The sequence below is a fragment of the Anabrus simplex genome, chromosome 3 (assembly GCF_040414725.1).
Source record: "Anabrus simplex isolate iqAnaSimp1 chromosome 3, ASM4041472v1, whole genome shotgun sequence".
Lineage (NCBI taxonomy): Eukaryota > Metazoa > Arthropoda > Insecta > Orthoptera > Tettigoniidae > Anabrus > Anabrus simplex.
In genome coordinates, this window is record NC_090267.1 from 516,122,593 (window position 1) to 516,148,509 (window position 25,917).

The window sequence follows — 25,917 nt, forward strand, 5'->3', positions numbered from 1 at the left end:
AGTATTCGGGAGATAGTAGGTTCGAACCCCACTGTCGGCAGCCCTGAAAATGGTTTTCCGTGGTTTCCCATTTTCACACCAGGCAAATGCTGGGGCTGTTCCTTAACTAGGGCCACGGCCGCTTCCTCCCCACTCTTAGCCCTTTCCTGTCCATCGTCGCCGTAAGACCTATCTGTGTCGGTGCGACGTAAAACAACTAGCAAAAAATAAATAAATAAATTATGCTGGTGTGAGTTATGATTATAATAAAGCGGTAACAGAGGAGAAATTTAGGTGCAGTGATTCTTAGGTAAACAGATAAGAAGATGACTAATGGTGTCGTTACCTAATCTATTCGAGGGCGGTTATAACCTCCAACGATATTCCGGCAATATCCCTCAGGTAGGCCGATTGACGCCTCTCTTGCCTTTTACCCAAGGAACAACCACGAATTTAAAAGCATGATGAGCAAAATGGCAATACGTTACTTCCCTGCTGGCAAGCAGTCAGAGACGTTGCCATGGTAACCTGTCGGTTCGTTGTCGGTCTGTCGCTCACTCAATGCAGAGCATGATACCAGCGGAAAACTGTAAATTTCTCCGTCATGTAAAGAGTAAGGTAAATTATGAACATAACGAAAGTTGTTTATAATGAAGAGACGTTTCACATACGGTCCACAGAGTTTACAGAAAATCAATAGTATAAGAGAAAATTTGTTTTCCTATAACTTCCCCCCCCCCCCGTCTATTCAAAGATTTAAAAATGATATGCATATCAAAACCTTCCCCGGGATGAGTATACTCTAAATATGAAGTTTGGTTGAGATCTATCCAGCCGTTTCGACGTGATGGTGGAACAGACAAACAGACAAACAGACAGACAAACAGACACGAAAAGTAAAAACCACCGATTGGGACTTGAGTTGACGTAAAACGGTTAAATATCTGAAAAATTGGCAAAACAAAAGAAATTACAGACAGCGGACACCCTACAACTTTATTTATATAGATTGTTTACCTCGCATTTTCTTAAATATTTTCATCGAAGTTGGAAATTTATCAAACAATTTCCCTTGATAATTTACTCCAATCCCTTACTCCTTTCTCCATAAGTGAATGTTCACCCCAATCTATCCTCATATTGTGATCTTTCCTACTTTTAAAAGCTCCGCTCTCTACTTAAGTCATTCCACGCCACCTCACCACTGACAGCTCGAAACATACCACGCAGTCGAGCATCTCTTCTCCTTCCTCCCAATCCTTCCCAGGCCAAAGTTTGCAAAATGTTTAGAAACACTACTCCTTTGTCGGAAATCACCCAGAAGAAGTCAAGCTGCTTTTCTTTGATTTTTCCAGTTCTCGTATCAAGTAGTCATGGTGAGGGCCCCTTACACTGGAACCATACTCTAAAACTGTGATCTTACCAGAGACTTATACACCACCTCCTTTACATCCTTTCTACAACCCCTAAATACTCTCATAACCACGGGAAGAGATCTGTAACCTTTCTTAACTACCCCAATGAAGGCACAGTACTTTAAGAGGCAACCAGGCAACTAGGCAACCATCCTCTATATATCACTAATCAGAGAGAAATAATGGATGGGGTGCTACACTTCGAAGAATGAACGTATCGGCCAAAGAAAGCCAAAGGCCACGGAGGGCGTGAAAATGAAAAACTCACTAGGGTTCGCAAACCTGCTACCGTCTGGGTCGGTTTTTTTTTTTGCTAGGGTTTTACGTCGCACCGACACAGATAGGTCTTATGGCGACGATGGGATGGGAAAGGCCTAGGAGTTGGAAGGAAGTGGCCGTGGCCTTAATTAAGGTACAGCCCCAGCATTTGCCTGGTGTGAAAATGGGGAAACCACGGAAAACCATCTTCAGGGCTGCCGATAGTGGGATTCGAACCTACTATCTCCCGGATGCAAGCTCACAGCCGCACGCCTCTACGCGCACGGCCAACTCGCCCGGTCGTCTGGGTCGTAGAGGGAGGTCGGGTAGCATAGACGGTACCCCTTCCATTTCTTCTCCCTGATTTGTGTTATGTAGAGGTTGGTTGCCTAGTAGTACTGACTTCCCTTGGTCAACTCTTGTTATTTTCCGCCCCGACGGTATTAGGTGTGGAAGCTCTTCGTCGCCTTTTGGAGATCTCTTCATTTTCGAAGTGTCGCAACTCTTCCATTTTCGTTCTTCTTGCTGTTAATAGGGAATAGTTAACCAGTTGTACTTTCTCTTAAAACAATAATCGCCACCACCTACCTGCTGCCTCCCCACGTAGATGGCTGAGATTCGCATCGTGCCCGAATTTTCTACTGAAATGTCAAATGATGACAGGAAGGATATACACTAGTTAACCCCCTACCCCCACCAGTCAAGAGCCAAATACCGCCTCACAGGGTCGTAGTAACGTATATTCAATTACTGCTCGCCAAGGCAGTCCCCGTTCGAATCGCTGTCAGCTCATGTGACATCATAGTGCAATCAGTCCATACGCCCGTCCAGAGAGTGGAGGACGTGGGTGTTTGTCATATCCTGGGCTGTCTTTGACATATTTTGAGTGTTTTATCAAGGCCGGCTTTAAGAGATTTAAAAAATGAGACAATGAACATGTCTTTGAAATATATTACTGGTATTTCATTCACTACTCACCTAACTACTTCACAGTTCAATTGACCATAAGCTGAACGACCAGAATCTAGTGGAACATTATTTCAGTCAATTAGAATCACTTTCCAGGAGAAAAATGCTTATCTAGAAAGCTGAGTTAGCTTAAGTTACAATCGCCATTGGTATTGGGTTGCGGTTCGTGTGAAGGAGTTTGACGCGTAGATTATAAATTTGCTCATATTATGTGTCGTCTTGGATAATGAGCTCTTTCCGTACAGTCATGCCTCTACTCGGGGAATTTTCAGTAGATCACTTTTGCTGCCAGGAAGTGTACCTGTTTATGAAAGGAGTTGAGCCTTGTTCGACTTTCGGGTTCGTATGTGAAATATTCAACTGTGAACAATGAATTCTCATTGGGTCCATGTAAAGCTCTTACGTGCATGAAGAAACAGCTTAGGATTTTGATGAAACTCTCACAGTCGTTTCTAAGTAGACAGGCAGTAGGGTATTTTCAGTGTTATTCAAAGTTGTTTCCTAGTTTTGTTTATCATCTTTTCGTAGACGTGTGCAAGGCACACGTATTGTTACAATGTTGAAATCGCTGCAAGTTTCCTGGATGCAGTGGATTCACACAGGTTTCTTCTACAAACTGTGAAGTGGTTCAATAAAGAACTTTTACTCAGGTATATGCGTCATGGTACATGTTTCCTGAAGTATGGGAAATATTGAGGAAAACTTGGATGAACACAACATGAATACGAAACATTCGTTGCAAATAACTTGAAATAAACCGAATAGAACTATTGTTGATGCATAAATTGCCAAACATGAAATGAAGATTTATCTTTGATATAGTATTCATGTAGGGGCTGCCTGGCCGAGGCGGAAAGGCGTGCTCGGATCGCCCGGAAGGACGTAGGTTCGAATCCCCGTCAGGAAGTCGTAAAATTTAAGAAACGAGATTTCCACTTCCGGAGGTGCATACGGCCCTGAGGTTCACTCAGCCTACACCAAAAATGAGTACCAGGTTAATTCCTGGGGGCAAAGGCGGCCGGGCGTAGAGCTAACCACTCTACCCCATCACGTGCCGAGGTTAACAATGGTGGAAGCCTTTACCTTCCACTCCTCCAAGGGCCTCTATGGCCTGTACGGAGGTGACTTTGCTTGCTTGCTTAGTATTCAAAGAAATGTCTTTGCTCTTTGAACTACCGACATGAATTAAAATAATATCATTCTTCCGTTGTTATAAACCTTCGAGGGAATACACAAGTAACATTTAAAAGCCAAAATGAAATAACGCATGTAAGAGTTAGTGCCCATCTATTTACTATTAAATAGTAAAGTTAAGTTAAAAGGTTTCGGTTGCGTACGGTAAACGTCCCATGCTTTTACTCTTTCAGTTAATAATGACGATTATTTTTAAGTGTTTAAGTTAAGACTCGAAAAGAACAGATTATTTTCACGTTATGCTGAAGAAGATACGGAATCAGTGTCTTTATGTTGATACGTTGAGCTTTTATAACGGTTCAATTTGTTTCCCCTTGTTGACAGTGACGCCGCAACGTACATCAGAGATTGCCAATGTCATCTGCACTTCTTCCTGAAAAGTTGCGCCAATACTGTTCATTGTCATTTCGCGGACCTATCCTCCATCAAACAAAAGCTAATTGCTAGAATCCTATGCTGCGAGCGAGAATTGCACGCTTATACAAGAGAAAATTTCTAAGAATGAAACGAAGCTAAACAAACTGGAGATGTTGAAGAAGAAAATAAGTGTCCAGGATGATAGGAAGTTCAGCGAACTTATCAAAATTGAATTGTTGACACTTCTATTACACCCAAATTGCAGAGAATTTTACTAAGGAACTGTTTCCGACAGTGCTTTGTTAAGTGGGAAATACTGTAGCACAAGTATGGATAGAAAGAATTATAAATATGAAACACTTCATTATACATCTAATTGGAAAATAACAAACGTTATCGTGGTTTTACTCAGCAATTCCCTCCTCTGTAATCAGCTAGACGAGCTATAAGTTTGTTCCGGAATTTTATTTCGTTACCCTCTAAAACAGCTTCGCAGGCAATCGTTCTGTTTAGAGAGCGAGGAGAGATGTGCCATGTCGCTAGCTGGCCCAGTGCCCACAGGCCGTGTTGACAGATCACTGCCCTATACCACTGTCCCTTTCGATGGAGAATCGTGCGTTTCCTTCTTGTAGTTCCCCTAACTCTCTCCAGGTCAGTGAGCATAGACGATTGTATGACGATGTTCATTGTTAAAATTACTTCACTGCTACCAACCGACTCCTAATACCAAACGTGCATGAAGTGTCAGAAAGCTCTGTGCTTTCTGAAGTAGGTCAGTGTTTTTACGTCTCTTCCCTGCACTTCTGTTTTAGTAATGTACTATTCCATGATTTGGATAGTTTCACCTTGGCGTACAGCAGGTTTTTTTTTTTTGTTTTTTTACAATTTGCTTCATATCTCACCGACACAGAGAGGTTTTTTGCGGCGATGGTATAGAAACGGCTACGAGTGGGAAGCAAGCAGCCGTGGCCTTAATTAGCGTAGAGCACTAGCATTTGCCTGTTGTGAATACGGGAAACCACGGAAACCACCTACAGAACTACCGGCAGTGGGGTTTGAACCCACTATCTTCCGGGTGCAAGCTGAAAGCTGCGCGACCAACTCGCCCGTCTATCTCACAGCGCTGAACATACTTGTCTCGTGCTGCCGTATGGTGTAATTAATTTTTCAGCGTGAGGAAACCCCATAAAAATGCAATGTTGTTCGTTTCATGTCCAGGATGCGAATTGTCCTTATCTTTACTAGAAACATGTTTTTTCATGAAACAAACAAAACAAGCCCCATGACGCAACAGCCCCGAAGGGCCGTGGCCTACCAAACGACCGCTGCCCAGATCGAAGGCCTGTAGATGACGAAGTGTCGTGTGGTCAGCACGACGAATTCTCGGCTTTCTAGACCGGCGCCCCTATCTCATCGTCAGATAGCTCCACCTAGGCTGAGTGCATACCGAACCAGCACTGAGGTCCAGGTAAAAATCCCTGACCTGGCCGGGAATCGAAAGCGATACCTCCGGGTAAGAGGCAGGCACGCTACCCCTACACCACGGGGCCAGCGTTCTTTTTGATCACTCCAGACATTTCGATCGGGAAAGAGTTAATTTAATAATCACCACCACCAGATTTCGTTGTACACAGAAAGGTAAGAAGACTAGATAGCCGGATGATTAAGTATGATTTTCCCTCAATGTCAGGGTCTAGGGAAATGATGATAAATACACATAAGTGCGTCACAAAATTGGCTTCTGAAATGAATTTTCTTTACTGGCTGTTGTGTGTCCCTTGTTGACGGGTTACTTTTTTAATTACGGCCATCTATATGAGATGCGTGGCAGCAGAAGAGACAATGCACACCTCATCTGTAACAGTACTTATTGTTGATACATTTTAGGAGTTCAGGATCGCTTAGGCCATAGGATGGCAATGAGAGCGTGGGAAGAGCCGCCAGCAGCCCACAAGGCTAGATGGAGTCAAGGCCCAAGTACTTTACCTGGCTGACTTCTTCCCGTACTCAAAAGAGCACGCTGAATGACATTTCTCGCACATCATCTCTGATTGGTTGAATTCCGCTTCACAGTAACGTAAGCACAGATAATCAAGGAACATCAACGTTCTTCTCCGCCTGATGGCAGCACTGCCGTCTCTACATTGCCTGCTGCCGCCATCTCAGTAGTATACGTCAATCCATGTACAACAGATAAATATCGCATATATCATGCAGTTCGAATTACCTTCATTAGTCCAGGAGCATGTTTACGATTCTGGTAGCTTAGTGGAATGTTCGCTGCTTCAAACAACATTAATTTGTAAGTTTCATTACAACATAACCTCACGTATACGCCTGTTATATCTTTCATAGCAAGACACGATCAACAAAACAAGAAGCGTTCACGCGTAGGTCAAACATGGACTATTAGGCTCGTGAAGAATCAAATCATTTAATTTACAATTCTTCACCACATTATATTGTTCTCATCTCACTCGTAACCTAAAACACCACTTTTCGTGTCTGTACCGAATACAAGCGGACAATTCGTTTGTATTTCATTGTTTATGCTGAGTTCCTATCTTGGCTTTCAGTATTTCAGTGAGTACACGTATTTCGTTTTCACATATCAAAATCATTAAATTTTTTCCTACGCATAAGCTACTGAAATGAATATAATTAAACGCATTTGCTTGGCTCAAGGCGTTTGTATACAAAATAACATATTTCATTTTCTCACCACAATCTAATGCACTGAATAGAATAGATATATTAGGCAATACAACTGTTAAAAGTTGAAATCTGTTTAGATACTTGCAAGTCGTGCAAGCAGCTGCTCCTTCACCTTCCTGATCTGCTCATTGAGCCGAACGGTGCCCTCCATTGGATTACGGCGTCACGTTCAGATTTCTTCCCCCACTTTGTTTCTTTATTTCTTTCTTAATCTGTTTACCTTTCAGGGTTGGCTTTTCCCTCGGACTCAGCGAAAGATCCCACCTCTACCGTCTCAAGGGCAGTGTCCTAAAGCTTCACACTCTGCGTCGGGGGATACAACTGGGGAGGATGACCAGTACCTCGCTTGACATGCTGAACAAGGGCCTTACGGGGGGGATGGGAAGATTGGAAGGAATAGACAAGGAATAGGGAAGCAAGTGGCCGTGTAAGTTAGGTACCATCCCGGCATTTGCCTGGAGGAGAAGTGGGAAACCACGGAAAACCACTTCCAGGATGGCTGAGGTGGAAATCAAACCCACCTGTACTCAGATGACTTCCCGAGGCTGAGTGGATCCCGTTCCAGCCCTCGTACCACTTTTTCAAATTTCGTGGCCGAGCCGGAAATGGAACCCGGCCTACGGGGGTGGCAGGTAATCATGCTAACCACTACACCACAGAGGCGGACATTATTATTATTATTATTATTATTATTATTATTATTATTATTATTATTATTATTATTATTATTATTATTATTATTATTGTACCGGAGGTACAGCCATCCCGTGCATCTCTATGAATAAAGTTGTAGGGGTCCGCTTTCTGTAATTTCGTTTGTTTTGCCAATTTTTCAGGTACTTACCCGTTTTACGTCAACTCAGGACTGTATCAGTGGTTTTTATTTTTCATTCCACCATCACGGCGAAACGGCTGGATATATCTCGACCAAATGTCATATTTAGTGTATACTCATCCCGGGGAAGGTTTTGATATGCATATCATTTTAAAATCATTTTACAGGAAAACCAGAAATGATTTCCTCCATTTTCTCTTATACTATTGATTTCCGTAGACTGAATATGAAACATCTCTTCATTATAAACAACTTTTGTTATGTTCATAATTTACCTTATTCTGCAAATGACGGATAAAACTACTATTTTCTGCGGGTCTCGTGCTCTACATTGAGTGACCGACACACCAACAACGAACCTACAGGTTACCATGGCAACTTCTCTGCTTGCCAGCAGAGAAGTAACGTATTGCCATTTTCGTCCTTATTCCTGTAAACTCGTGGTTGTTCCTTGGGTAGAAAGTAAGAGAGGCATCAATCGGCCATTCTGCGGGATATTGGCGGAATATCATTGGAGGTTATAACCGTGCTCGAATGTAGAACAATGAACGAGGCTTCTGATGGTGAAGTCCGTTTGTAGATGCAATTTAATGCAATCTTACTCACTGCCTTTACAGTAGTTTACGGAGAAATCCGTATACAACATAGAATACCGTAGCGAAGCACGGGTACATTTGCTAGTTTAAATAAAATAAGCGTCTTTTCGAAGGCCATCTAAAACATGTACATTGAAACTCATTTCAGAAGAAGTTTGAACATTTATCGACAGATGTTTATACTGTGAACTTATGTGCGCCCTCTGGGGGGAGGATGAACAGTTCATTTTCGTAGTAATTTTATGTGTCAAGGTTTCCTAAACTAAATTGTTTATAGATTGTTTTTGGTGCTCTAAGGTTACTAGCACTTCTATCTCTTCCCGGCGACTTAACATTGTAGCTAATAGGGAATTTTGTTCATTTATTTAATCCACAAATCAGAAATTTTTGAAATTTATTTGATTGTCCTATGGAAATTTTGGGTGTGTCCGGGCTTCGACCGAGAGAAATCTGGAACCTCCTCTCAGCTATGAAAGCTGGGACCGTTTGGGTCATGTTGTCCTTTCGATCGCTCCAGTCCAGCAGTAGAGTGTGTTAATATAGGAGGCAGGGGACGCGTCTCGCCCATCTCCGCACGGCCCTCCAGCTCAAGGTAATGGCAGACATCTTGTAATCAGTTAATAACTCGAGGAGAAGGTTTCAAAATTCTTTCGTAATGCAATGTAAATCTCCAATACGGAAATAACTTAGGGAATGAGGAGTGGGAACCCTCTTCAACTTGGTCTTGAGGTGACTAGGATTTCGTGAACTTTAAAATGTATCTTTTCTTTGTAATTTAAACGTCTCTTCGTATAGTCACCTTCGTAGTATAGGGTTTTAGGGATTTTTCAAGTATATTTCAAAGGCAAGCAAGTTGCTTTTACGTCTCACCGACACAGCTAGGTCTTATGGCGACGATGGGACAGGAAAGGGCTAGGAGTGAGAATGAAGCGTCCCTGGCCTTATTTAAGGTACAGCCTGGTGTGAAAATGGGAAACCACGGAAAACCATCTTCAAGGCTACCGACAATGGGGTTCGAACCCACTATCTCCCGAATACTGGGTACTGGCCGCACTTAAGCGACTGCAGCTATCCAGCTCGGTGTATTTCAAAGGAGTGGTAGAGTCCGCCTCCTAACATTTTCATATCCGGCCGATAAGTTTAACCTTTTCTTTTTACGAAGCCCAAGTAGAACGGGCACTTGCTGCCCCTGTTAAATATTCTTACTCCATTTCCTATTGAATGCAATGTCGAGCGAGTGTTTGTTGCTTACCTAATGTAATAGTTGAATTTATTGTGCCTTTGAAATCTTGTAAATATTAGAGAGAAATGTGTATGGAAACAAAGACGTTGGAGCTCAGTCTCCTTGAGGAGTTTGTAACTTGTTAGCTTGTAGCTCGTTGTTGTCTAATTATTCTTGGTGTTTCTAACGTTGTTTCTCGAGCTCACATTTGTACCTGATTATTTGTTATTGCTTAGCAAAGTTTAAAATTTCAAAAGAAAGAGAAAAAGAAAGGCAAGAAATAAATTTCATAATTTTAAAGGTTTTAATTCAAATTTGATCTTTTCTCTATGCACTCATCCGTGCCCGTTCGCCGGAACAATTATTGTTATTATTATGAGAGGCGATGAAAACCTTTCCGTTGGACGGCCGTACAGTCCAGACTCGCCGAGAGCACTGAGGCACTCATCTCACCGATGTGTGAAGAAGGACCGTCGACTCTTCTAGGCCTTCTTCAAGGGACCGAAGGCGTGATAATCCATGCGAGAGATCAGGACTGGATGAGGCTGGCCTCCCAGATCGACCGGCGTCTTGTGTCGAAACGCCACCCGCACGAAACTTCCACAAGGGTGGTTTTCGACAGACATGCTGTCCCATAGACAGTCTTCATTGTCCACCGGTGTTTGTCCTTCGACAGCCAAGAACAAAATAACAGCACGTTGACCCTGTTTGGACGCATTTGGTAATAACTTCACCGTTGTTCAAGTGGCCGCGTTTATGGCACGCACCTCGGCAAGATACGACTACCACATTAATCCCTTTGCCTACACGTCCGTCTTTATAAATCCGCATCGGAGTCGCGCTACGTTGCATGTCCTCTGCAGCTGCAGTAACGCCTCAAACGGAAACGATTTGATCACGTCTTATATCATATTATTATCGTCCTGACCAATGTTGGCTGTTGATCTTATTTTTATTTATTTTCCTTATATTGCACATGTACAATTAAGGGTAGTAGATGGAGAAAGGCTGTCGCCATCCCCACATGTACGTAGGTCGAGTCATAATTCATGGGAACTATTTTTTTCCTCGCGAACAGGAGACAAAACGGGAAGTCTAATATTGCATTATGTACTCGCGTATGATGCCACTAGATGGTATATGTAAACAACAGTGTGGGTCTAAGCATGCCCCCGTCCCTTAAGTGCGGTCAGTATCCAGTATTCGGGAGATAGTGGGTTCGAACCCCACTGTCGGCAGCCCTGAAGATCGTTTTCCGTGGTTTCCCATTTTCACACCAGGCAAATGCTGGGGCTGTACCTTAATTAAGGCCACGGCCGCTTCCTTCTCACTCCTAGCCCCTTCCTATCCCATCGTTGCCATAAGACCTATCTGTGTCGGTGCGACGTAAAGCAACTTGCATACTAAGCATGCCCCCAAGTTCAGTGTGTGAGTGAGAGCGTCACAAAATGGAAGTCAACAAGCAGGAGCAACTATCGTATATCAAAATAACAGTTCTCCGCGGCAGAATGCACGCCAATGCCATGCAGAGCTGCGGGAACCATTAGGTGTGCATGCCCTATAGAACAGTGGCGAGGTGGGTGGAGACGTTCTAACGGAGTAGAGTATCAACTGCCGATTTGCCTCGCCCAGGCCGTCCGTTGTCCATGGACAAAGATGTACGGATAATGGTGATTTGTAACCAGTGGAGATCTGTCCTTTGTACGTAGTCTTGTATTTGCTGTCTATACCATAATAATAATAATAATAATAATAATAATAATAATAATAATAATAATAATAATAATAATAATAATAATAATATTAATAATAATAATAAATTCGTGTGGCTATTTCTAGCCGAGTGTAGCCCTTGTAAGGCACACCCTCTCTCTCTCTCTCTCTCTCTCTCTCTCTCTCTCTCTCTCTATATATATATATATATATATATATATATATATATATATATTCTTTACTGCGCGGAGGAAGACGAAGCAATTTTATTTCAGATTGTAGAATGGTTTTTTATCTTATGAAACCACCACCACCACCAACAACAACTCGTTACCATGACGATTGGTTATGATTGTTGTTTTAAGGGACCTAACACCTCGGAAATCCCCCCCCCCCCCCACTTACAATGACGATTGAATAGCATTCAAGACCCTAAAGTGTCCCTCAACCTCAGGAATATCCTACTCTCGATGCCTTACAGCCACTTAGTCCAGGCTAACTTCCCTCTCTAGTTAATGTATGAACGGCTTCAAATGAGGAATACTCTGAAGTTGGCCGGGCTTTGGCGACATCTGGTGCGTGACATGAGAACTTGGCCAGACAACCCAAGTCCTATCATAGCTGAAGAGCCTTCGCAAACAACTTACAATTCATCTCAAGATATTTCCTCATTCTGGTCAGCTCCGGTGTGTCGGTCTGCCATCCGGTCGACCGGGCTTCTATTCGTGGATCGTCCGAGCAATGAGGGCTTGAACGTATTTCACTGAGCCTCGAGAAACGAACTGCTTTTGGCTGTTCTCCATTAGGAAATCAGTAAATAGTTCATGAATGACATTATTTCAGGACTTCTGATGCAATGCACATTAGCAGATGCATCTTTTCGTTATGTTCACTGAACCTTGCGCCACTTATTTTCCTGATTATTATTTTCATAAGTATGAAATCGGAAATGAGGCTTTTGGTTAATCAGTTTTCTTGGCTTAGAGCAGGGGTCACCAAACTCCACGTCGCAGGGCGCAGAAATATATGCAGATGGTTCTGTAGGTATGTTCCGTATCTCCTCCTTAACCACATCCCTAGGGGAGGGGTTGAAATATGAAAATAATCGAAAATGACCAATAGTAATATCGAATCCATAGTTTTCGGAGTTGCTGAGATCAACTGTGACACTCTGGATGACATTTAAGGAAAGCTTCAGCCCCAGTCTTAATGGGATTAAAAAGGGTTAAAAAATGCCCTCCACCTCTCTGGTGAAATGGGATTAGCTGAAACCGCTGGAGGCCCAGGTTCGATTCCCGGCTCTGCCACGAAATTAAAATAAAACAAGTGGTACAAGGGATGGAACGGGATCCACTCAGCCTCAGGAGGTCAGCTAACTAGAGGGAGGTTCGATTCCCACCTCAGCCATCCTCGAAGTGGTTTTCCGTGGTTTCCCACTTTTCCCCAGGTAAATGCCGGGATGGTACCTAACTTAAGGCCACGGCTGCTTCCTTCCCTCTTCATACCCGCCACAAGACCCCTGTTCAGCATAGCAGGTGAGGCCAGCTGGGCGAGGTACTGGTCCTCCTTTCCCTTTCTCACCCGACCTAAAGTCTCACGCTCCAGGACACTACCCTTAAGGTGGTAGAGGTGGGATCCCTTGCTGAGTCCGGGGGAAAAACCAACTTTGGAGGATGAACGGATTAAGAAAGAAAGAAAGAAAGAAAGAAAGAAAGAAAGAAAGAAAGAAAGAAAGAAGAAAAGTAATCCCCCAAATGACTGAGATTATGGATGCATGTGTATATGTCAGTGTATACTTTTCTACCAAACTTGGTACATATATGACTTTCTACCTGTGGGGGTGAGATATCCTAACACCCCTAGGGCTGAGGGTGAGGAGGGGTTGACATGTAGAAATCATAAAACGACCAATATCAGTGTCGAACCCATAGTTTTCTGGCATGTTGAGGTGAATCGTGACTCTCCGGATGATTTTTAAGTCCAAGTTCTGTCCCCATCGGTGTGGTAATTGAGAAGAGATAAAAAGTTAAGAGAGTGCAACCCGAGCGTAGCTGTGGGCTTCTATTCTGGATATGGTGGGTTCGAGCGCCACTGTCGGCGTTTGGCGTGGTTTCCCATTTTTACACTAGCCAAATGCTGGAGCTGTACCTTAATTAAGGTGAGGGTCACTTCCTTGCCGTAAGATCTATCTGTGTCGGTGTGACGTAATTAAAAAAGAAAGAAAAGAATGTCCCAACTAACGGAGATTCTGAATGTATGTTACAGCATAACTCTTAACCAAAGTTGGTATACACGTGATTTATAATATGAAAAAAAAAAAAAAAAAAAAAAAAAAGAAATTATGGGGATAAAACTACCTCCCCTAAGGAGTGGGTGACATGCTAAATAATAATAGAAATCGACGTACTTTAGTGTCGAATGCATAGTTCTCAGTGTTGCTGCGATGAATTGTGACACTCAGCCTCCATCAGCATGGGGAGTGAGAAGGAGAGAGCCCCAGGGGATCTGAACTTTGGAGCGTGGGTTGGCGACCACGGGGCCCTCAGCTGAGTCCTGGCATTGCTTCCACTTACTTGTGCCAGGCTCCTCACTTTCATCTATCCTATCCGACCTCCCTTGGTCAACTCTTGTTCTTTTCCGACCCCGACGCTATTAGCTTTGCGAGGGCTAGAGAGTCTTTCATTTTCACGCCCTTCGTGGCCCTTGTCTTCATTTGGCCGATATCTCCATTGTTCGAAGTGTCGGATCCCATCCATTTTTCACTCTGATTAGTGTTATGTAGAGGATGGTTGCCTAGTTGTACTTCCTCTTATAACAATAATCACCACCACCACTGAGAAGGAGAGAAAAAGAAAATGCCCGAGATTGCCATTGATGCTTCCACGGCCCGAACGGTCGTAAGAGGCGACAGAAAGCGGGACCAGAGCCTCAGAAATTCGGAGGGAGTCTGAGGGGGGGGGACTTTGCTTCCACTTACGGCTTATGCCGTGTCAAGAAAATAAGATGAAATTCTTTACGTTTCACAGAGAACTTTGCTCGGCGTCTTCAGAAGAAAATCTCGACTTCTCAAGAATGAGGTTTGAATAGAAGTCAGCAGATGGCTCACTGGGCGCGATAAAGCGAAGGCTGACGGAACCATCAGAATCAGTCTGAGAGGGAGTGCCATATGAAAGTATGACATAGACACAAGCCGAGAATGAAACATCTGGCGATGAGGAACGTACGAATTTGGAAAACACCGAAACGAAATAACAATAGTAAAGAGACAGGGAAGTGAACTGTAGTGTCTGGAGCATCTTGGAACACGACAGAGCGTGCTCAGCTATTGCTTGGTGTTGTCAATGTTAGGCAGTTTCCTTCTTTGAGCTTTGTTTGGTCGTTCTTCTGGGATGTATGAAACTGCAAATCGCTGTAACCATTACACTTGAACGTGACTTTGAATGTGTCCATCTTCACCTGGATATTTTGATGCCTCACAAATTCGTCACGCCCTCTTGGCGAGTGTCGTGAGAATGCCTGGATGGTGGTGAGAATCTGCATGAAGATAGTTATTTGTGCGGGTGGGCTTACGATAGACGATATGTCCTAAGGATCCGTCCGGTTTCTTTCTTATCAGAACATCCAAGAAAGGAAGGCATTTGTCCGACTCCACCTCCACTGAAGGATGCTGCTGATTTAGGTGGTTTACAAATAGATGAAGTTTCTCTACAGCACAAATGTTTCATCAGCGTATATCATAAGTTTGACAGGCGCCGAAGCAATAACCTCCTCCTCAAAATGCTCCATAAATAAATTAGCCACTATGGGCGAAAGTGGACTTCCCATAGCCGTCTGTTCGTAACAGTTCTCACCCAGCCCACAAGAAATATCTGAAAGTCATGCAGTGGTAAAATAGCTTTGTAATATCCTCAGGGAACAGATGTTTAATGAGAGTCATGACTGAGTAAATCGGCACTTTGGTGAACAAGGACTCCACTTCGAAACTCACCAAGAGTTTCTAGTCAAATCTCATATGCAACACAGTGCACACCCGAGACCCCACAGGCGCGGGAAAAAGCGGTAGCAGAATAATAATAATAATAATAATAATAATAATAATAATAATAATAATAATAATAATAATAATAATAATAATAATAATAATAATTGAGAAATACCGATATTTTAGATTGATCGGGACTTAAATCGGTAACATTGTTGTAATCCATCACTACTGATCTGCATTTAGGGCAATTGCCCTGGTGGCAGATTCCCGACCTGTTGTTTTCCCACCCTTTTCTAACTCTCAATATTAGATTGTGGATAACGGAACTGCAATTTAGTCGCTGAACATCTTCACTTATTTGAATAATAATTTCGGTGTGAAGAGGAGATAAGGTACAGATACAAGAGGTACGAGCAATAGAATGTACGGGTGCAAATAAAGAACGTTGTGGTTCCCCCACAGACACACAGATGACTCTCTGCATTCGAACAGATAAATACGATTTCTGTTATCTACAAGAAACTACGTGTCATCGGTTGTGTTTAACGAAGCAGTGGTGTAGACTGCAAACTACTTAATACGTCGTCTTCAGCCTGATAAATACTCACCTGGGAAGAAACACTTTTTTCTCAGGTTTTCTAAAGGAAAAATTTTGGAAGGTCTGATATGTGTTGTCATAATTAGAGAGAAAATGACCAAGATTTTAACATTTTGTCCACCTCCTTAGCTGAGTGGTCAGTGGGGATACGTTCGGTTTAAAGGGCTCCGGGTTCGATTTTCGGCCGGATCATCGATTTTTTTACTTTGTTTGCTTAATTCATCCAGTTCGGGGGCTGGTTGTGTGTGATCATCTTAATAAAATATCTTCATCTTCATGAACATTATAAACTAACGCAAGGATTACTTTCATTCACTTAGGGTTACGGCAGGAAGGGCTCCCGGCCGTAAAACTAGACCGAATCCATGCAAAGTGCTGATCGCAGGAAGTTGGGAAAAAGCCAGGGAGCAGAAAAAGAAGAAACTGAATTATCTTAAAGTCGCACCGATTCAGATATATCTTATGGCGACAATGGGGCAGGAAAGGTTAGGACAAGGAAGGAAGTGGTCGTAGCCCTAATTAAGGTATAGCCCCACCATCTGCCTGCTGCGAAAATGGGAAACCACGGAAACCAATCTTCAAGGCTGCCGACAGTGGGGTTCAAACCGACTATCTCCCGGATGCAAGCTCATAGCTGAGCGCCAACTCGCCCGGTAGATGTTAAAGTTTCTCTTGTAAAGTAGGTTAGAGTGAGTTAGCCACATACTGTAATATTGTGTTCCAATCCACGATGTGCGTCTGGATAACTTGACAGGGCTTAGTAAGAGACAGCAAGATGATCGAATTTCCTCTCAGGTTACGAATCTTCTCGACTCTGTTTGAGTGGAATAAGCGGTAGGCGGTTGCTTCGTCATAAATTCTGGCCTCCAGATGGACTGATTCACCAACTCACTTCTGTGTGATTCTTCTGGGAAATATACCTGATATGTTTGTCGAAATAGGTTGATACGAGATAGTACAGTATATTATTTCATACAAGCAAAGTAAACCTCCACTTCATGACCAATAAGCAGTTCCTCCGGTCCTTCCACACCGACCACTGCTGGGAACAGCCTGTCTGTTACCTCTCTGCTCCGTTAACAACGGACATTACCTTTACTTCTCTTAAGAGTTCAAGACATGTTGGAATTGCTTCACATTTTATTTCATTGCACCGCGTTCCTCTTTAGCAAACTTTTTCTCAGGGATTGAAAAATTATAACGATCGTTGTAGGACAAAAATAAGGATTTTCACTCTGAATTCTTACTTTCTTTCTTAATCTGCTTACCCTCCAGGATTGGTTTTTCCTTCGGACTCAGCGAGGGATACCACCTCTAACGCCTCAAGGGCTGGAGCGTGAGACATTGGGTCGGGGGATACAACTGGGGAGGATGACCAGTACCTCACCCAGACGGCCTCACCTGCTAAGCTGAACAGGGACCTTGTGGGGGATGGGAAGATTGGAAGGGATAGACAAGGAAGAGGGAAGGAAACGGCCGTGGCCTTAAGTTAGGTACCATCCCGGCATTTGCCTGGAGGAGAAGTGGGAAACCACGGAAAATCACTTCCAGGGTGGCTGAGGTGAAAATCGAACCCACCTCTACTCAGTTGACCTCCCGAGGCTGAGTGAACCCCGTTCCAGCCCTCGTACCACTTTTCAAATTTTCGTGGCCGAGCCGGGAATCGATCCCGGGCCTCCGGGGGTGGCAGCTAATCACTCTAACCACTACACTACTGAGGCGGACCTGTACCAGTGTCGAGGGGCGACGGCCCTGAACCGCATCCTCCCAACGCGCCTTTAACACAGTACAAGGTGAATTCTCTCGCAAGCTGCTTAAGCAGCGAAGAAAATATTTATGAATTTTCCTATAGAAATCTCAATTCTAAATCTCGGATGTACAGTTACAGTATGTTCTTTAGATGACACTAATAGTTTAATCGTTATATTGGCTTCATAATTTGAGTCCGACTCGTTGGCTGAATGGTCAGCGTACCATAAGCCCACATACATGACGTTCGTAGATCTAGAAAAGGCACTCGATAATGTTGCTTGGACCAAGCTATTTCGGATTCTGAACGTGATCGGGATCAGATACCGAGAACGAAGAATTATCTACAATGTGTATAAAAATCAGTCTGCAGTGATAAGAATCGAGGGCTTTGAAAAAGAATCAACTGGAAGGCTGCAGTTTGTCCCCACTCCTTTTCAATGTTTACATAGAGCAGGCAGTAAAGGAAATCAAAGAGGAATTTGGAAAGGGAATCACAATCCAAGCAGAGAAAATCAAAACCTTGAGATTTGCCGATGATATTGCTATTTTAGCTGAGATTGCAGAAGATCTCGAGAAGTTGCCGAATGGTATGGACGAAGTCTTGGGTAAGGAGTACAAGATGAAAATAAATATGGCCAAAACAAAAGTAATGGAGTGCAGCCGAACGAAGTCAAGTGATGCAGGAAATATTAGATTATGAAATGAAGTCTTAAAGGAAGTAGATGAATATTGTTTCTTGGGTAGTAAAATAACTAACGATGGCAGAAATAAGGAGGACATAAAATGCAGACTAGCACAAGCAAGGAAGAGCTTTCTTAAAAGAAAAGAAATTTGCTCACTTCAATCATTGATAAAGGAATTAGAAAGGTGTTTTTGAAGACTTTTTATGGAGCGAAGCATTGTATGGAAGTGAATCATGGACGATAACTAGCTCAGAAAGAAAGAGAATAGAAGCTTTTGAAATGTGGTGTTACAGAAGAATGCTGAAGGTGAGAGGGATAGATCGAATCACGAATGAAGAGATATTGAATCGAATTGGCGAGAGAAGATCGATTTGGCTAAATTTGACAAGAAGAAGAGATAGAATGATAGGACACATTTTAAGACACCCAGGACTTGTTCAGTTGGCTTTTGAAGGAAGTGTAGGTGGTAATAACGGTAGGGGTAGATCAAGGCATGAATATGACAAGCAGATCAGATGTAGAATGAAACTAAGGATGCCAGAAGTAAGGAGGGCATAAAATGCAGACTAGCACAAGCAAGGGAGAGCTTTCTTAAGAAAATAAAATTGTTCACTTGAAACATTGATATAGGAATTAGGCTCCTCTCTTTCATCTTTCCTATCGACCTCCCTTGGCCAACCCTTGTTCTTTTCTAACCACGACGATATTAGGTTTACGAGCCTGGCGAGTTTTTCATATTCACACTTTTCGTGGCCGTTGTCTTTCTTTAACTGAGACCTTAATTTTTCAAAGTGTTGGGCCTCTTCCATTTTGACATAGATGTCTTATGGCAGGCGATCACGTGAAACATTTCGTCACGAAATCAGCTATACAAAATGTGTGATGAGATGTTACCTAGCAACCGTGCAGGCTATAATGTGAAGTATGAGAGACATATTATCAAACAAGGGTGTTAACGTAGAGATAGTCCAGGTGATATTGTAGGCTCCGATGTGAAGTATTGATGGATGGCCATAACTAAGAGACTTATTATTAAAGAGGGGCGTTAGAGTAAAGATGGTGGATGTGATCTTCCAAGGTGTGATGTGAAGTATTGAAGGATGATCATGAGACATATTATTAAAGAGGGGAGTCACAATACACATAGTGGATGTCATCCTGCAGGCTGTGATGTGAAGTACTGAAGTATCTGTATATTAAAGAGTGTACTAAAATACGTCCTTCCGTTTTACTGCTTCATTCTTGTTTTATTCTCTCTAGAATGACCTGCCGATGGATCATGAGACACAGATAGGTCTCTACGTTCAGCCAACTGTGAGTAATCATAAAATCAAATCATTAAATAATCACTGCAATAATTGCAGGCGAAGGCAAAACATTCTGTACTTACTAAGCGACCAACACTTTCATTAATATTCTGATCAAATTATGTGATTTTCCTCCTTGGTAATGTCATTGCATGCGGCCATGTCAACCCAGAGAGTACACTCTTCCTCTGATCACGGAAGATACTAGATACTCTCTGATTCTCTAACCCTTCCCAGATTCCAAATATACTCAACAGATGGCAGAGCGTTCCTAATAACTTTCATGCTGGTAAGAGAAAAATATCTACGTACAAACAGACCTCTTCCTGGCATACGCCTTAGACATTATATGGGAACACCTGTCTAAGAATAACCTATCTACACTAGAAAGAGTGAAAGCCATGTATCTAAAAAAATTCTCTGCCTGACAAAAAATGTTCCTTCGAGACTAACCTTTGAGCTCACAAGACAACCGTTCTGTATAGAAGAATTGCGATTAAAAATACCATTGCCTTCTACGATACAATACCAAACTTTACATCACGAAATGCAGGATAAAAAACCGACTATATATCTGGATAGTTTACCAAACAGACTGCGTGATGACGTCAGAATGGATGAATTCTGACTACGAATTGCGGCGCTTCGTATTAAATGTTCACAAAACCATTGAAAAGTGCAGGCAAGACAATATGACTACGACAGACGAGTTATCTGATCTAGCATGGGTTTTCTAGTAATAATTATTAAAGAGGGGTGTTAGAGTACAGATGGTCGATGTGATCCTGCAGGCTGTGATGTGAAGTAATGAAAGATGGATATGACTGAGAGACACATTATCTAAAAGAGGTTTACCACGTCTCACATCATGTCTGAGCAATAAGCTGTGTGAACTGAGTAGCTTAGACCGGTCTTCACACAGATAAAAAAGGTCTACGCGTTCGGATCCTGTTCTGCAACGATGAAGTTTATCGCACAGTTTATTCAGTTCCGTCCCGTTCTTATACATACATGATGACCACGGTCTCAAGAAAAGATTCACTTGCAGCATTTTTCGACGGCTATCGTTCCTTTCCCGTGCTTTTGGGATAAGACATGCGTATCTTATTCCAGCGTGTTGAAAAAGCGGCAGCATACGATATTTAATTGAAAAACTGAAACTTATGGAGCCTGATGCAACATCTGATAGTGTAGTGAAGAAAATAAGTAACATAAGATCTGTTTTTTTCACAAGGAGGTGAAGAAAGTTAACGAATCAAAGAAATCGCGAGCTTCTGCTAATGACGTGTATGTTTCAATTCTGTGGTATTTCGGGGAACTCATGTTTTTGGTGGACCAGGAAACTGCATATGCCAGTGATTCAACCAATGAACTGGGCAATAATAACAATGAAACTTCGGTAATAAACGTACAATAATTATTTTAAATATTATTACGTATTATTATATTATAATACCACAGTGCGGTATTATGATTGTATATCTCAAAGCATATTCGTTAACATTCATATTCAAACACTGTTTCCTTGCCACTCAACTCATCATTGAAGTAACTACAGAAAGTGTCGCGATTTTCTTTGTCTTATCTAGAGCAAGATGAACTGCTGCCGTTTCTCATACCAATTAGACGTCCACTATTTGATGGCGTCCGAGACTCCATGTCGAGCGAATCAAAGAGGCGGTTGATTATTGATATAACCTTAAAAATTGTGCAAATAATAAAATGCTAGAACTATGGCACTAACTTTAGTTGAGGATAGATTGATGAGTTTTTGAATTCTTGTAAATCTGGAAACTAACATTCAAAAATAAATCTTAACAATTCGTCTTGTTCTAGAAAGGCGAAGTTGAAAATGCGCATTTCATGATTAAGCACAGAAAAATAAATTATTTTGTAACTGGAATGCCTCATACCAACGAAGATGTATGGAGCAGGTTTTATTTTTACTTCCTGGAAAGGGTACGGGAAGGGGAATATTCAGTTCAACGTTCTTAAGGTGTGTGATAACGCCTTCATCAGATATTCTTCCGTTTGTTCCAACATTAGCCAACAAAACTTCGTAGTTTGCATCAACTATTGCCATCAATACGACGCGGAATGTTCCTTTATAGTTGAAATAGCAAGAGCCAGAAATCGATGGTTTTTTTATCTGAATGTGTTTTCCGTCAACTGCACCAAGGCAATGCGGAAATTACCATTTTTCTTGGAAATCATGAGCGGCTTGTTTCAACACTTCTTCACTTTGAGGAAGCTTAAATCAGAAATTAAAATAACTATTTAATTACTTATGAAATTATTTAATTTAATAATTACTTAGGTAACAAATATTATTATTTTTTAATAGGTTGTCCCACCTACTTCTTCAGGACCTCCAGCCACACACTAGCGCAAAGAGAAAGTCGGACCCTTCAGCACATGATCTCCTTACTATCGCCTCGCGGTGTTTGGAAGCTCAAGACGACGAGTTTCTGGTATCGGCAAATGGTTAAGCTATGAAATTAAGGAAAATAACTCAGCAACAGGTAAAGTTTGCTGATAGCGTAATCAACGAAACATTGCTTCATGGTCAGATGGGCCTTTTGAGCAGAGGCAACTATCTAGTTCACCCATCAGGGCATTTATCTACTCACCAGCAGCCAATTGCAGTTCCAATTCACAATTTCATCATTATGAACTCCTACAGCAAGCAAATAGGACGACAACGAATACACCGTACTGCAGTTGTGTCTCAACGGCGCATTAGCCGCCACCGTCTTGGAAAGGTGTACCGACTGATGAGCCCACTGCTACACTGGGGCGAAACGCTGGTAATTTCACGATTGAAAAACCTAAAGAGCTAAAATGATTATATATATACATACCTACTCAATTTGTGCATTTTATTTTGTATTTCTACATTTACATTTTTATTCAGTAACTGTGATTCGTGGTCTTCGGGCCACTCTAGAAATGACCTTCATCAGTCATGGAAGTGTGTCAAAGTCTTTAATAACAACTTCGGCGGAGACGGTACGGTGCAGTTGGTAGATGAGGCACTCTGCCTTTCTGGGAGCTAATGGGGATAGGAACGTAGCGTCTGTTCTCCAGGTCAGGAGCGGCCTAACTACCTGCTGGCAGCAGCTCTAAAATGCTTGGCGACAGGCTCCGTGACAAGCCGGCCGTAAAATCATACCGTCACATCTTTATGGGAATGTTGTCTCATAGAATAGGAACCATGGCTATGGCATCCACCGCTAAAAGCGACGCGTGTTGCCAGGACCCAGTCAGCGCGAAAAGTATACAAGGGTCACCATCGCACGAGCGGCGACGGTTAAACAAACGAGCCCCCACATTCCGTATAGCATTACTGAACGTCGGGACTATGTCTGTTCCAAGCAGCGGATTGGCCACAGCACTTGAAAGAAGGCATATAGACATCTGCGTGGTTCAAGAGACAAGATGGAGTGGAGAAAAGTCATGCGACATTGGGTGTGGATACAAATTCATATACAACGGAACCCGGAAAACAACTAATGGTGTTGGCATTGTTATATCAGCAAAACTTGATGGTTCTGTCTCTAAGGTGCAACGCTACGATGATCTTTTGATGAAAATCTTATATGTCGCGGATAGAAGGAAGGTCCATTTTTTTCAGTGCCTACGCTCCACAAACCAGCCTAGACGCGGAAACCAAAGATGCCTTCTGGGAACTGCTTGATGAGAAGACTGCTGAAGTGACACCAGAATACTACCTTCTCGTTGCCGGTGATTTGAATGCACACATCGGACAAAGGAAAGAAGACCACACTGCCCATGGCGGACATGGATATGAAGAGAAGACCGACGACGGCCAACAAATTCTCGATTATTCAGAAACTCACGATCTGATCATCACGAACACCTGGTTCAAAAGGTGTGATACTCACCTAATCACGTACTACAGTGGCTCCAATGCAACTCAGATTGACCACATCCCTGTGAGACGACGGAATTTCAAAGATGTTCTAAATGTTTTCCTTACGAAACCGTCGCGATGCAACATCGACCAGTCATCTGTATGCTACGGATAAAGTCGTACCCAGAAATTGACCTGAAAGGATCAAATGGTGGCGCTTCGAGGAGAAGGAGGCCGACGTTGTTACAAAAATTACAGTGCCACCAATCACCACGGTTGAAGAGAGCATGACTAAACTGAAAGACGCCGTTCATGAAGCCGCACGCTCTATTCTTGGAACAACTAAACCAGGGCGACACATAGCTTTGGAATGACGATGTTAAAGATGCAGTGCAGAAGAAGAAACAGCTGTACTATGAGTTTATTTAAGATAAACACCATCTCGTTGGAATGCCTACAAAGCAGCCCGTAGTGAAGCGAAGAAGGTCATTGCCGTAACAAAAGCAAACCGATATGCAGACCTATATGAAAAACTTGACATGCGCGAAGGCGAGGAGCACATTTACTGGCTACTCAAATTCAGGCATCGCAAAACGGAAGACATCCGACGTTTTTACGGCATCAATGAAAAAACAGGTGTCCTTCTGGTCGACTGGAGGAAAGCGCGAGAACGCTGGCGGAGCTATTTTGAGAAACTTTCAACTGAAGAATTTCCCCATCCACCAACTCCAATCATCTCCGCTATTGAAGGTCCAGCGAAGGAAATTGACGTCACGGAAGTCCAGGCTGTTCTGAAGGAAACGAAAACAGGGAAAGCCACGGGCCCCGATGATCTTCCGGCAGAGTTCTGATGTTCTCAACGGTAGGTTGCGGCAGTATGGCTAACACAGCTTTTCAACCAGATCATCAAAGAGGGTCAGATACCATCAGATTGGTGACGGAGCATTACCGTACCAATCTTCAAGGAGGGAAGTCCTGCCGATTGCTCTAATTATCGGCCGATCAGACTTCTGAGCCAAGAATGAAGGTCTTCAAACATATTCTCGGGAAAAGGATTCGCGAGATAGCCAAACTTACAATAAACCAACCTGGATTTGTGAAAAATTGTGGCACAACAGATGCAAACGACGCTGCACGCCTGTTTGTTAGAAGCACTAGCCTCTTCATCTCGCTTTTCTGGATCTTGAGAAGGCCTTTCATCGGGTGCCACATGACCTAATCTGGTTAGCGCTACGAGAACATAGCATTCCAGAACACTTTGTTAAGTGGGTACAGATGCTCTACGCAGAGCTAAGGAGTTATGTTCAAGCTACCGCAGGAGCGTCCGATGATTTCCGCATCAGTGTAGGAGTTAATCAAGGCTCTGTCTTATCACCACTGCAGTTTATTCTTGTGATTGGCATTGTTACATCCAATAGCATGGACACTTATCTATGGTGGTGATGTCATCTTGTCTGCTGAGAATAAGTCTGATCTCCAGCGCCAAACAGAAGAGTGGAACAACCGACTAGCGCAATACGGCTTTCGGCTCAACAAAAAGAAGACAGAATACATGACATTAGATCCTTGAGAAGTTGGAACCATCTACACTGATGGTGAAAATCTACCACGAGTAGAGAAATTTAAAATCTTGGCTCCACAATCTCTGACGATGGAAGACTTACTGACGAGGTCAACACAAGGATACACGCAGCCTGGCTGAAGTGGCGAATGACAACGGGCGTCACCTGCGACCGTCGGATGAAGGACCATCTGGAATCTAAGATCTACCCGACTGTTATCCGTCCCGTCGCTCTCTACGGCACTGAGTGTTGGTCAGCTAGAAAGGAGGTAGAGCGTCGACTAAGCGTCGTGGAGACGAAGATGCTTAGGTGGACAGCTGGCATCACTAGACTGGATCATATTTCAAACGATGATATTAGGAAACGTTTTGGCGTTGCACCGATCTGGAAGAAGATGCAGGTAAACCGACTGCGCTGGTTTGGGCATGTGTTGCGTGCAGAAGACAATACATTGGCAAAGTCATCGTATACATTGGAAGTCGCTGGAAAGAGGCCCAAGGGACGACCAAGACAGCGATGGACCGATACAGTGCACAACGACCTGAAAGCTGTAAGACTGCATCCAGACATGGCCCGAGACCGAATTAAATTGATACAACGAATCCGCACAGCGGACCCTGCCACCAGGCGGGACAAACGCTAAAGTAGAAGAATAAGAATAAGAATATCCAGTAGCTCTGATAATTTATTTTTGAAGAATATTTATTTAGTCATACCTATGGTCTTACCAAATAATTAAAGTATGCTTACCTGAATAAAACTTCGCAGTGCTTTCTGTATTGCCACGCATGTTTCTATTATTATCTCTCCGAGTGCCTGAGGAGATACTTTCATTTAATAGTTCAAATTTTGAAAACTTCTCGCAGTTGCCAAGAACCGAAGAGTCGCAATCAGTCGCACATG

At 42.9% G+C, this 25,917-nt stretch overlaps 1 pseudogene; it reads left to right on the forward strand.

The window, feature by feature from the left end:
• LOC136866892 (uncharacterized) overlaps nt 1-22,418 on the forward strand; it is a 39,019-nt pseudogene extending 16,601 nt beyond the window's left edge.
• The last annotated feature ends 3,499 nt before the right edge of the window (nt 22,419-25,917 follow it).